The sequence below is a fragment of the Salvelinus fontinalis genome, chromosome 30, assembly GCF_029448725.1.
Source record: "Salvelinus fontinalis isolate EN_2023a chromosome 30, ASM2944872v1, whole genome shotgun sequence".
NCBI classification, from domain to species: domain Eukaryota; kingdom Metazoa; phylum Chordata; class Actinopteri; order Salmoniformes; family Salmonidae; genus Salvelinus; species Salvelinus fontinalis.
In genome coordinates this window covers 18071523-18085128 of record NC_074694.1, presented here as the reverse complement: position 1 = coordinate 18085128, position 13606 = coordinate 18071523, and the positions used below count along the sequence as shown (strand labels likewise).

The 13606-nt window shown below is 53.2% G+C and overlaps 1 protein-coding gene across 1 annotated transcript in view; it reads left to right on the top strand.

Moving 5' to 3' along the window:
• wdr27 (WD repeat domain 27) overlaps positions 1–13606 on the top strand; it is a 192912-nt gene that overhangs the window by 65381 nt on the left and 113925 nt on the right. The gene's annotated exons all lie outside the window — the stretch shown is intronic.

The window sequence follows — 13606 nt, the reverse complement described above, 5'->3', positions numbered from 1 at the left end:
CTCCACTAGAGGACTGTTCTGTAGGCCAGGGCTCGGTTAGGTGCTGTTAGACCATCTCTACTAGAGGACAGTTCTGTAGCCCAGGGCTCGGTTAGGTGCTGTTAGACCATCTCTACTAGAGGACAGTTCTGTAGGCCAGGGCTCGGTTAGGTGCTGTTAGACTGGCTCTAGTAGAGGACAGTTCTGTAGGCCAGGGCTCGGTTAGGTGCTGTTAGACCCTTTCTACTAGAGGACAGTTCTGTAGGCCAGGGCTCGGTTAGGTGTTGTTAGACCCTTTCTACTAGAGGACAGTTCTGTAGCCCAGGGCTCGGTTAGGTGCTGTTAGACCATTTCTACTAGAGGACAGTTCTGTAGGCCAGGGCTCGGTTATGTGCTGTTAGACCATCTCTACTAGAGGACAGTTCAGTAGGCCAGGGCTCGGTTAGGTGCTGTTAGACCCTTTCTACTAGAGGATAGTTCTGTAGGCCAGGGCTCGGTTAGGTGCTGTTAGACCCTTTCTACTAGAGGACAGTTCTGTAGGCCAGGGCTCGTTTAGGTGCTGTTTTACCATCTCTACTAGAGGACAGTTCTGTAGGCCAGGGCTCGGTTAGGTGTTGTTAGACTGGCTCCACTAGAGGACAGTTCTGTAGGCCAGGGCTCGGTTAGGTGTTGTTAGGCTGGCTCCACTAGAGGACAGTTCTGTAGGCCAGGGCTCGGTTAGGTGCTGTTAGACTGGCTCCACTAGAGGACAGTTCAGTAGGCCAGGGCTCGGTTAGGTGCTGTTAGACCATTTCTACTAGAGGACAGTTCAGTAGGCCAGGGCTTGGTTAGGTGCTGTTAGACTGGCTCCACTAGAGGACATTTCAGTAGGCCAGGGCTCGGTTAGGTGCTGTTAGACTGGCTCCACTAGAGGACAGTTCTGTAGGCCAGGGCTTGGTTAGGCGCTGTTAGACTGGCTCCACTAGAGGACTGTTCTGTAGGCCAGGGCTCGGTTATGTGCTGTTAGACTGGCTCCACTAGAGGACAGTTCTGTAGGCCAGGGCTCAGTTAGGTGCTTTTAGACCATCTCTACTAGAGGACAGTTCTGTAGGCCAGGGCTCGGTTAGGTGCTTATAGACTGGCTCCACTAGAGGACAGTTCTGTAGCCCAGGGCTCGGTTAGGTGCTGTTAGACCATCTCTACTAGAGGACAGTTCTGTAGGCCAGGGCTCGGTTAGGTGCTGTTAGGCTGGCTCCACTAGAGGACAGTTCTGTAGGCCAGGGCTCGGTTAGGTGCTGTTAGACTGGCTCCACTAGAGGACAGTTCTGTAGGCCAGGGCTCGGTTAGGTGCTGTTAGACCATCCCTACTAGAGGACAGTTCTGTAGGCCAGGGCTCGGTTAGGTGTTGTTAGACTGGCTCCACTAGAGGACAGTTCTGTAGGCCAGGGCTCGGTTAGGTGCTGTTAGACTGGCTCCACTAGAGGACTGTTCTGTAGGCCAGGGCTTGGTTAGGTGCTGTTAGACTGGCTCCACTAGAGGACTGTTCTGTAGGCCAGGGCTCGGTTAGGTGTTGTTAGACCATCCCTACTAGAGGACAGTTCTGTAGGCCAGGGCTCGGTTAGGTGTTGTTAGACTGGCTCCACTAGAGGACAGTTCTGTAGGCCAGGGCTCGGTTAGGTGTTGTTAGGCTGGCTCCACTAGAGGACAGTTCAGTAGGCCAGGGCTCGGTTAGGTGTTGTTAGGCTGGCTCCACTAGAGGACAGTTCTGTAGGCCAGGGCTCGGTTAGGTGCTGTTAAACTGGCTCCACTAGAGGACTGTTCTGTAGGCCAGGGCTTGGTTATGTGCTGTTAGACCATCTCTACTAGAGGACAGTTCTGTAGGCCAGGGCTCGGTTAGGTGCTGTTAGACCATCTCTACTAGAGGACAGTTCTGTAGGCCAGGGCTCGGTTAGGTGCTGTTAGACTGGCTCTACTAGAGGACAGTTCTGTAGCCCAGGGCTCGGTTAGGTGCTGTTAGACCATCTCTACTAGAGGACAGTTCTGTAACCCAGGGCTCGGTTAGGTGCTGTTAGACCATCTCTACTAGAGGACAGTTCTGTAGGCCAGGGCTCGGTTAGGTGCTGTTAGACTGGCTCTAGTAGAGGACAGTTCTGTAGGCCAGGGCTCGGTTAGGTGCTGTTAGACCCTTTCTACTAGAGGACAGTTCTGTAGGCCAGGGCTCGGTTAGGTGTTGTTAGACCCTTTCTACTAGAGGACAGTTCTGTAGCCCAGGGCTCGGTTAGGTGCTGTTAGACCATTTCTACTAGAGGACAGTTCTGTAGGCCAGGGCTCGGTTATGTGCTGTTAGACCATCTCTACTAGAGGACAGTTCAGTAGGCCAGGGCTCGGTTAGGTGCTGTTAGACCCTTTCTACTAGAGGACAGTTCTGTAGGCCAGGGCTCGGTTAGGTGCTGTTAGACCCTTTCTACTAGAGGACAGTTCTGTAGGCCAGGGCTCGTTTAGGTGCTGTTTTACCATCTCTACTAGAGGACAGTTCTGTAGGCCAGGGCTCGGTTAGGTGTTGTTAGACTGGCTCCACTAGAGGACAGTTCTGTAGGCCAGGGCTCGGTTAGGTGTTGTTAGGCTGGCTCCACTAGAGGACAGTTCTGTAGGCCAGGGCTCGGTTAGGTGCTGTTAGACTGGCTCCACTAGAGGACTGTTCTGTAGGCCAGGGCTTGGTTATGTGCTGTTAGACCATCTCTACTAGAGGACAGTTCTGTAGGCCAGGGCTCGGTTAGGTGCTGTTAGACCATCTCTACTAGAGGACAGTTCTGTAGGCCAGGGCTCGGTTAGGTGCTGTTAGACTGGCTCTACTAGAGGACAGTTCTGTAGCCCAGGTCCTCGGTTAGGTGCTGTTAGACCATCTCTACTAGAGGACAGTTCTGTAGCCCAGGGCTCGGTTAGGTGCTGTTAGACCATCTCTACTAGAGGACAGTTCTGTAGGCCAGGGCTCGGTTAGGTGCTGTTAGACTGGCTCTAGTAGAGGACAGTTCTGTAGGCCAGGGCTCGGTTAGGTGCTGTTAGACCCTTTCTACTAGAGGACAGTTCTGTAGGCCAGGGCTCGGTTAGGTGTTGTTAGACCCTTTCTACTAGAGGACAGTTCTGTAGCCCAGGGCTCGGTTAGGTGCTGTTAGACCATTTCTACTAGAGGACAGTTCTGTAGGCCAGGGCTCGGTTATGTGCTGTTAGACCATCTCTACTAGAGGACAGTTCAGTAGGCCAGGGCTCGGTTAGGTGCTGTTAGACCCTTTCTACTAGAGGACAGTTCAGTAGGCCAGGGCTCGGTTAGGTGCTGTTAGACCCTTTCTACTAGAGGACAGTTCTGTAGGCCAGGGCTCGGTTAGGTGCTGTTAGACCCTTTCTACTAGAGGACAGTTCTGTAGGCCAGGGCTCGGTTAGGTGCTGTTAGACCATCCCTACTAGAGGACAGTTCTGTAGGCCAGGGCTCGGTTAGGTGTTGTTAGACTGGCTCCACTAGAGGACAGTTCTGTAGGCCAGGGCTCGGTTAGGTGCTGTTAGACTGGCTCCACTAGAGGACTGTTCTGTAGGCCAGGGCTCGGTTAGGTGTTGTTAGGCTGGCTCCACTAGAGGACAGTTCTGTAGGCCAGGGCTCGGTTAGGTGTTGTTAGGCTGGCTCCACTAGAGGACAGTTCAGTAGGCCAGGGCTCGGTTAGGTGTTGTTAGGCTGGCTCCACTAGAGGACAGTTCAGTAGGCCAGGGCTCGGTTAGGTGTTGTTAGGCTGGCTCCACTAGAGGACAGTTCTGTAGGCCAGGGCTCGGTTAGGTGCTGTTAAACTGGCTCCACTAGAGGACTGTTCTGTAGGCCAGGGCTTGGTTATGTGCTGTTAGACCATCTCTACTAGAGGACAGTTCTGTAGGCCAGGGCTCGGTTAGGTGCTGTTAGACCATCTCTACTAGAGGACAGTTCTGTAGGCCAGGGCTCGGTTAGGTGCTGTTAGACTGGCTCTACTAGAGGACAGTTCTGTAGCCCAGGGCTCGGTTAGGTGCTGTTAGACCATCTCTACTAGAGGACAGTTCTGTAGCCCAGGGCTCGGTTAGGTGCTGTTAGACCATCTCTACTAGAGGACAGTTCTGTAGGCCAGGGCTCGGTTAGGTGCTGTTAGACTGGCTCTAGTAGAGGACAGTTCTGTAGGCCAGGGCTCGGTTAGGTGCTGTTAGACCCTTTCTACTAGAGGACAGTTCTGTAGGCCAGGGCTCGGTTAGGTGTTGTTAGACCCTTTCTACTAGAGGACAGTTCTGTAGCCCAGGGCTCGGTTAGGTGCTGTTAGACCATTTCTACTAGAGGACAGTTCTGTAGGCCAGGGCTCGGTTATGTGCTGTTAGACCATCTCTACTAGAGGACAGTTCAGTAGGCCAGGGCTCGGTTAGGTGCTGTTAGACCCTTTCTACTAGAGGACAGTTCTGTAACCCAGGGCTCGGTTAGGTGCTGTTAGACCATCTCTACTAGAGGACAGTTCTGTAGGCCAGGGCTCGGTTAGGTGCTGTTAGACTGGCTCTAGTAGAGGACAGTTCTGTAGGCCAGGGCTCGGTTAGGTGCTGTTAGACCCTTTCTACTAGAGGACAGTTCTGTAGGCCAGGGCTCGGTTAGGTGTTGTTAGACCCTTTCTACTAGAGGACAGTTCTGTAGCCCAGGGCTCGGTTAGGTGCTGTTAGACCATTTCTACTAGAGGACAGTTCTGTAGGCCAGGGCTCGGTTATGTGCTGTTAGACCATCTCTACTAGAGGACAGTTCAGTAGGCCAGGGCTCGGTTAGGTGCTGTTAGACCCTTTCTACTAGAGGACAGTTCTGTAGGCCAGGGCTCGGTTAGGTGCTGTTAGACCCTTTCTACTAGAGGACAGTTCTGTAGGCCAGGGCTCGTTTAGGTGCTGTTTTACCATCTCTACTAGAGGACAGTTCTGTAGGCCAGGGCTCGGTTAGGTGTTGTTAGACTGGCTCCACTAGAGGACAGTTCTGTAGGCCAGGGCTCGGTTAGGTGTTGTTAGGCTGGCTCCACTAGAGGACAGTTCTGTAGGCCAGGGCTCGGTTAGGTGCTGTTAGACTGGCTCCACTAGAGGACTGTTCTGTAGGCCAGGGCTTGGTTATGTGCTGTTAGACCATCTCTACTAGAGGACAGTTCTGTAGGCCAGGGCTCGGTTAGGTGCTGTTAGACCATCTCTACTAGAGGACAGTTCTGTAGGCCAGGGCTCGGTTAGGTGCTGTTAGACTGGCTCTACTAGAGGACAGTTCTGTAGCCCAGGTCCTCGGTTAGGTGCTGTTAGACCATCTCTACTAGAGGACAGTTCTGTAGCCCAGGGCTCGGTTAGGTGCTGTTAGACCATCTCTACTAGAGGACAGTTCTGTAGGCCAGGGCTCGGTTAGGTGCTGTTAGACTGGCTCTAGTAGAGGACAGTTCTGTAGGCCAGGGCTCGGTTAGGTGCTGTTAGACCCTTTCTACTAGAGGACAGTTCTGTAGGCCAGGGCTCGGTTAGGTGTTGTTAGACCCTTTCTACTAGAGGACAGTTCTGTAGCCCAGGGCTCGGTTAGGTGCTGTTAGACCATTTCTACTAGAGGACAGTTCTGTAGGCCAGGGCTCGGTTATGTGCTGTTAGACCATCTCTACTAGAGGACAGTTCAGTAGGCCAGGGCTCGGTTAGGTGCTGTTAGACCCTTTCTACTAGAGGACAGTTCAGTAGGCCAGGGCTCGGTTAGGTGCTGTTAGACCCTTTCTACTAGAGGACAGTTCTGTAGGCCAGGGCTCGGTTAGGTGCTGTTAGACCCTTTCTACTAGAGGACAGTTCTGTAGGCCAGGGCTCGGTTAGGTGCTGTTAGACCATCCCTACTAGAGGACAGTTCTGTAGGCCAGGGCTCGGTTAGGTGTTGTTAGACTGGCTCCACTAGAGGACAGTTCTGTAGGCCAGGGCTCGGTTAGGTGCTGTTAGACTGGCTCCACTAGAGGACTGTTCTGTAGGCCAGGGCTCGGTTAGGTGTTGTTAGGCTGGCTCCACTAGAGGACAGTTCTGTAGGCCAGGGCTCGGTTAGGTGTTGTTAGGCTGGCTCCACTAGAGGACAGTTCTGTAGGCCAGGGCTCGGTTAGGTGTTGTTAGGCTGGCTCCACTAGAGGACAGTTCTGTAGGCCAGGGCTCGGTTAGGTGCTGTTAAACTGGCTCCACTAGAGGACTGTTCTGTAGGCCAGGGCTTGGTTATGTGCTGTTAGACCATCTCTACTAGAGGACAGTTCTGTAGGCCAGGGCTCGGTTAGGTGCTGTTAGACCATCTCTACTAGAGGACAGTTCTGTAGGCCAGGGCTCGGTTAGGTGCTGTTAGACTGGCTCTACTAGAGGACAGTTCTGTAGCCCAGGGCTCGGTTAGGTGCTGTTAGACCATCTCTACTAGAGGACAGTTCTGTAGCCCAGGGCTCGGTTAGGTGCTGTTAGACCATCTCTACTAGAGGACAGTTCTGTAGGCCAGGGCTCGGTTAGGTGCTGTTAGACTGGCTCTAGTAGAGGACAGTTCTGTAGGCCAGGGCTCGGTTAGGTGCTGTTAGACCCTTTCTACTAGAGGACAGTTCTGTAGGCCAGGGCTCGGTTAGGTGTTGTTAGACCCTTTCTACTAGAGGACAGTTCTGTAGCCCAGGGCTCGGTTAGGTGCTGTTAGACCATTTCTACTAGAGGACAGTTCTGTAGGCCAGGGCTCGGTTAGGTGCTGTTAGACCATCTCTACTAGAGGACAGTTCAGTAGGCCAGGGCTCGGTTAGGTGCTGTTAGACCCTTTCTACTAGAGGACAGTTCTGTAGGCCAGGGCTCGGTTAGGTGCTGTTAGACCCTTTCTACTAGAGGACAGTTCTGTAGGCCAGGGCTCGTTTAGGTGCTGTTTTACCATCTCTACTAGAGGACAGTTCTGTAGGCCAGGGCTCGGTTAGGTGTTGTTAGACTGGCTCCACTAGAGGACAGTTCTGTAGGCCAGGGCTCGGTTAGGTGTTGTTAGGCTGGCTCCACTAGAGGACAGTTCTGTAGGCCAGGGCTCGGTTAGGTGCTGTTAGACTGGCTCCACTAGAGGACTGTTCTGTAGGCCAGGGCTTGGTTATGTGCTGTTAGACCATCTCTACTAGAGGACAGTTCTGTAGGCCAGGGCTCGGTTAGGTGCTGTTAGACCATCTCTACTAGAGGACAGTTCTGTAGGCCAGGGCTCGGTTAGGTGCTGTTAGACTGGCTCTACTAGAGGACAGTTCTGTAGCCCAGGTCCTCGGTTAGGTGCTGTTAGACCATCTCTACTAGAGGACAGTTCTGTAGCCCAGGGCTCGGTTAGGTGCTGTTAGACCATTTCTACTAGAGGACAGTTCTGTAGGCCAGGGCTCGGTTAGGTGCTGTTAGACTGGCTCTAGTAGAGGACAGTTCTGTAGGCCAGGGCTCGGTTAGGTGCTGTTAGACCCTTTCTACTAGAGGACAGTTCTGTAGGCCAGGGCTCGGTTAGGTGTTGTTAGACCCTTTCTACTAGAGGACAGTTCTGTAGCCCAGGGCTCGGTTAGGTGCTGTTAGACCATTTCTACTAGAGGACAGTTCTGTAGGCCAGGGCTCGGTTATGTGCTGTTAGACCATCTCTACTAGAGGACAGTTCAGTAGGCCAGGGCTCGGTTAGGTGCTGTTAGACCCTTTCTACTAGAGGACAGTTCAGTAGGCCAGGGCTCGGTTAGGTGCTGTTAGACCCTTTCTACTAGAGGACAGTTCTGTAGGCCAGGGCTCGGTTAGGTGCTGTTAGACCCTTTCTACTAGAGGACAGTTCTGTAGGCCAGGGCTTGTTTAGGTGCTGTTTTACCATCTCTACTAGAGGACAGTTCTGTAGGCCAGGGCTCGGTTAGGTGTTGTTAGACTGGCTCCACTAGAGGACAGTTCTGTAGGCCAGGGCTCGGTTAGTTGCTGTTAGACCATCTCTACTAGAGGACAGTTCTGTAGGCCAGGGCTCGGTTAGGTGTTGTTAGACTGGCTCCACTAGAGGACAGTTCTGTAGGCCAGGGCTCGGTTAGGTGCTGTTAGACTGGCTCTAGTAGAGGACAGTTCTGTAGGCCAGGGCTCGGTTATGTGCTGTTAGACGGGCTCCACTAGAGGACAGTTCTGTAGGCCAGGGCTTGGTTAGGTGCTGTTAGACTGGCTCCACTAGAGGACAGTTCTGTAGGCCAGGGCTCGGTTAGGTGCTGTTAGACTGGCTCCACTAGAGGACAGTTCAGTAGGCCAGGGCTCGGTTAGGTGCTTATAGACTGGCTCCACTAGAGGACAGTTCTGTAGGCCAGGGCTCGGTTAGGTGCTGTTTTACCATCTCTACTAGAGGACAGTTCTGTAGGCCAGGGCTCGGTTATGTGCTGTTAGACTGGCTCCACTAGAGGACAGTTCAGTAGGCCAGGGCTCGGTTAGTTGCTGTTAGACCATCTCTACTAGAGGACAGTTCAGTAGGCCAGGGCTCGGTTAGGTGCTGTTAGACCCTTTCTACTAGAGGACAGTTCAGTAGGCCAGGGCTCGGTTAGGTGCTGTTAGACCCTTTCTACTAGAGGACAGTTCTGTAGGCCAGGGCTCGGTTAGGTGCTGTTAGACCCTTTCTACTAGAGGACAGTTCTGTAGGCCAGGGCTCGGTTAGGTGCTGTTAGACCATCCCTACTAGAGGACAGTTCTGTAGGCCAGGGCTCGGTTAGGTGTTGTTAGACTGGCTCCACTAGAGGACAGTTCTGTAGGCCAGGGCTCGGTTAGGTGCTGTTAGACTGGCTCCACTAGAGGACTGTTCTGTAGGCCAGGGCTCGGTTAGGTGTTGTTAGGCTGGCTCCACTAGAGGACAGTTCAGTAGGCCAGGGCTCGGTTAGGTGTTGTTAGGCTGGCTCCACTAGAGGACAGTTCTGTAGGCCAGGGCTCGGTTAGGTGCTGTTAAACTGGCTCCACTAGAGGACTGTTCTGTAGGCCAGGGCTTGGTTATGTGCTGTTAGACCATCTCTACTAGAGGACAGTTCTGTAGGCCAGGGCTCGGTTAGGTGCTGTTAGACCATCTCTACTAGAGGACAGTTCTGTAGGCCAGGGCTCGGTTAGGTGCTGTTAGACTGGCTCTACTAGAGGACAGTTCTGTAGCCCAGGGCTCGGTTAGGTGCTGTTAGACCATCTCTACTAGAGGACAGTTCTGTAGCCCAGGGCTCGGTTAGGTGCTGTTAGACCATCTCTACTAGAGGACAGTTCTGTAGGCCAGGGCTCGGTTAGGTGCTGTTAGACTGGCTCTAGTAGAGGACAGTTCTGTAGGCCAGGGCTCGGTTAGGTGCTGTTAGACCCTTTCTACTAGAGGACAGTTCTGTAGGCCAGGGCTCGGTTAGGTGTTGTTAGACCCTTTCTACTAGAGGACAGTTCTGTAGCCCAGGGCTCGGTTAGGTGCTGTTAGACCATTTCTACTAGAGGACAGTTCTGTAGGCCAGGGCTCGGTTAGGTGCTGTTAGACCATCTCTACTAGAGGACAGTTCAGTAGGCCAGGGCTCGGTTAGGTGCTGTTAGACCCTTTCTACTAGAGGACAGTTCTGTAGGCCAGGGCTCGGTTAGGTGCTGTTAGACCCTTTCTACTAGAGGACAGTTCTGTAGGCCAGGGCTCGTTTAGGTGCTGTTTTACCATCTCTACTAGAGGACAGTTCTGTAGGCCAGGGCTCGGTTAGGTGTTGTTAGACTGGCTCCACTAGAGGACAGTTCTGTAGGCCAGGGCTCGGTTAGGTGTTGTTAGGCTGGCTCCACTAGAGGACAGTTCTGTAGGCCAGGGCTCGGTTAGGTGCTGTTAGACTGGCTCCACTAGAGGACTGTTCTGTAGGCCAGGGCTTGGTTATGTGCTGTTAGACCATCTCTACTAGAGGACAGTTCTGTAGGCCAGGGCTCGGTTAGGTGCTGTTAGACCATCTCTACTAGAGGACAGTTCTGTAGGCCAGGGCTCGGTTAGGTGCTGTTAGACTGGCTCTACTAGAGGACAGTTCTGTAGCCCAGGTCCTCGGTTAGGTGCTGTTAGACCATCTCTACTAGAGGACAGTTCTGTAGCCCAGGGCTCGGTTAGGTGCTGTTAGACCATTTCTACTAGAGGACAGTTCTGTAGGCCAGGGCTCGGTTAGGTGCTGTTAGACTGGCTCTAGTAGAGGACAGTTCTGTAGGCCAGGGCTCGGTTAGGTGCTGTTAGACCCTTTCTACTAGAGGACAGTTCTGTAGGCCAGGGCTCGGTTAGGTGTTGTTAGACCCTTTCTACTAGAGGACAGTTCTGTAGCCCAGGGCTCGGTTAGGTGCTGTTAGACCATTTCTACTAGAGGACAGTTCTGTAGGCCAGGGCTCGGTTATGTGCTGTTAGACCATCTCTACTAGAGGACAGTTCAGTAGGCCAGGGCTCGGTTAGGTGCTGTTAGACCCTTTCTACTAGAGGATAGTTCTGTAGGCCAGGGCTCGGTTAGGTGCTGTTAGACCCTTTCTACTAGAGGACAGTTCTGTAGGCCAGGGCTCGTTTAGGTGCTGTTTTACCATCTCTACTAGAGGACAGTTCTGTAGGCCAGGGCTCGGTTAGGTGTTGTTAGACTGGCTCCACTAGAGGACAGTTCTGTAGGCCAGGGCTCGGTTAGGTGTTGTTAGGCTGGCTCCACTAGAGGACAGTTCTGTAGGCCAGGGCTCGGTTAGGTGCTGTTAGACTGGCTCCACTAGAGGACAGTTCAGTAGGCCAGGGCTCGGTTAGGTGCTGTTAGACCATTTCTACTAGAGGACAGTTCAGTAGGCCAGGGCTTGGTTAGGTGCTGTTAGACTGGCTCCACTAGAGGACATTTCAGTAGGCCAGGGCTCGGTTAGGTGCTGTTAGACTGGCTCCACTAGAGGACAGTTCTGTAGGCCAGGGCTTGGTTAGGCGCTGTTAGACTGGCTCCACTAGAGGACTGTTCTGTAGGCCAGGGCTCGGTTATGTGCTGTTAGACTGGCTCCACTAGAGGACAGTTCTGTAGGCCAGGGCTCAGTTAGGTGCTTTTAGACCATCTCTACTAGAGGACAGTTCTGTAGGCCAGGGCTCGGTTAGGTGCTTATAGACTGGCTCCACTAGAGGACAGTTCTGTAGCCCAGGGCTCGGTTAGGTGCTGTTAGACCATCTCTACTAGAGGACAGTTCTGTAGGCCAGGGCTCGGTTAGGTGCTGTTAGGCTGGCTCCACTAGAGGACAGTTCTGTAGGCCAGGGCTCGGTTAGGTGCTGTTAGACTGGCTCCACTAGAGGACAGTTCTGTAGGCCAGGGCTCGGTTAGGTGCTGTTAGACCATCCCTACTAGAGGACAGTTCTGTAGGCCAGGGCTCGGTTAGGTGTTGTTAGACCATCTCTACTAGAGGACAGTTCTGTAGGCCAGGGCTCGGTTAGGTGCTGTTAGACTGGCTCTACTAGAGGACAGTTCTGTAGCCCAGGTCCTCGGTTAGGTGCTGTTAGACCATCTCTACTAGAGGACAGTTCTGTAGCCCAGGGCTCGGTTAGGTGCTGTTAGACCATCTCTACTAGAGGACAGTTCTGTAGGCCAGGGCTCGGTTAGGTGCTGTTAGACTGGCTCTAGTAGAGGACAGTTCTGTAGGCCAGGGCTCGGTTAGGTGCTGTTAGACCCTTTCTACTAGAGGACAGTTCTGTAGGCCAGGGCTCGGTTAGGTGTTGTTAGACCCTTTCTACTAGAGGACAGTTCTGTAGCCCAGGGCTCGGTTAGGTGCTGTTAGACCATTTCTACTAGAGGACAGTTCTGTAGGCCAGGGCTCGGTTATGTGCTGTTAGACCATCTCTACTAGAGGACAGTTCAGTAGGCCAGGGCTCGGTTAGGTGCTGTTAGACCCTTTCTACTAGAGGACAGTTCAGTAGGCCAGGGCTCGGTTAGGTGCTGTTAGACCCTTTCTACTAGAGGACAGTTCTGTAGGCCAGGGCTCGGTTAGGTGCTGTTAGACCCTTTCTACTAGAGGACAGTTCTGTAGGCCAGGGCTCGTTTAGGTGCTGTTTTACCATCTCTACTAGAGGACAGTTCTGTAGGCCAGGGCTCGGTTAGGTGTTGTTAGACTGGCTCCACTAGAGGACAGTTCTGTAGGCCAGGGCTCGGTTAGGTGTTGTTAGACCATCCCTACTAGAGGACAGTTCTGTAGGCCAGGGCTCGGTTAGGTGTTGTTAGGCTGGCTCCACTAGAGGACAGTTCAGTAGGCCAGGGCTCGGTTAGGTGTTGTTAGGCTGGCTCCACTAGAGGACAGTTCTGTAGGCCAGGGCTCGGTTAGGTGCTGTTAAACTGGCTCCACTAGAGGACAGTTCTGTAGCCCAGGGCTCGGTTAGGTGCTGTTAGACCATTTCTACTAGAGGACAGTTCTGTAGGCCAGGGCTCGGTTATGTGCTGTTAGACCATCTCTACTAGAGGACAGTTCAGTAGGCCAGGGCTCGGTTAGGTGCTGTTAGACCCTTTCTACTAGAGGACAGTTCTGTAGGCCAGGGCTCGGTTAGGTGCTGTTAGACCCTTTCTACTAGAGGACAGTTCTGTAGGCCAGGGCTCGTTTAGGTGCTGTTTTACCATCTCTACTAGAGGACAGTTCTGTAGGCCAGGGCTCGGTTAGGTGTTGTTAGACTGGCTCCACTAGAGGACAGTTCTGTAGGCCAGGGCTCGGTTAGGTGTTGTTAGACCATCCCTACTAGAGGACAGTTCTGTAGGCCAGGGCTCGGTTAGGTGTTGTTAGGCTGGCTCCACTAGAGGACAGTTCAGTAGGCCAGGGCTCGGTTAGGTGTTGTTAGGCTGGCTCCACTAGAGGACAGTTCTGTAGGCCAGGGCTCGGTTAGGTGCTGTTAAACTGGCTCCACTAGAGGACTGTTCTGTAGGCCAGGTCTTGGTTATGTGCTGTTAGACCATCTCTACTAGAGGACAGTTCTGTAGGCCAGGGCTCGGTTAGGTGCTGTTAGACCATCTCTACTAGAGGACAGTTCTGTAGGCCAGGGCTCGGTTAGGTGCTGTTAGACTGGCTCTACTAGAGGACAGTTCTGTAGCCCAGGGCTCGGTTAGGTGCTGTTAGACCATCTCTACTAGAGGACAGTTCTGTAGGCCAGGGCTCGGTTAGGTGCTGTTAGACTGGCTCTAGTAGAGGACAGTTCTGTAGGCCAGGGCTCGGTTAGGTGCTGTTAGACCCTTTCTACTAGAGGACAGTTCTGTAGGCCAGGGCTCGGTTAGGTGTTGTTAGGCTGGCTCCACTTGAGGACAGTTCTGTAGGACAGGGCTCGGTTAGGTGCTGTTAGACTGGCTCCACTAGAGGACAGTTCAGTAGGCCAGGGCTCGGTTAGGTGCTGTTAGACCATTTCTACTAGAGGACAGTTCAGTAGGCCAGGGCTTGGTTAGGTGCTGTTAGACTGGCTCCACTAGAGGACATTTCAGTAGGCCAGGGCTCGGTTAGGTGCTGTTAGACTGGCTCCACTAGAGGACAGTTCTGTAGGCCAGGGCTTGGTTAGGCGCTGTTAGACTGGCTCCACTAGAGGACTGTTCTGTAGGCCAGGGCTCGGTTATGTGCTGTTAGACTGGCTCCACTAGAGGACAGTTCTGTAGGCCAGGGCTCAGTTAGGTGCTGTTAGACCATCTCTACTAGAGGACAG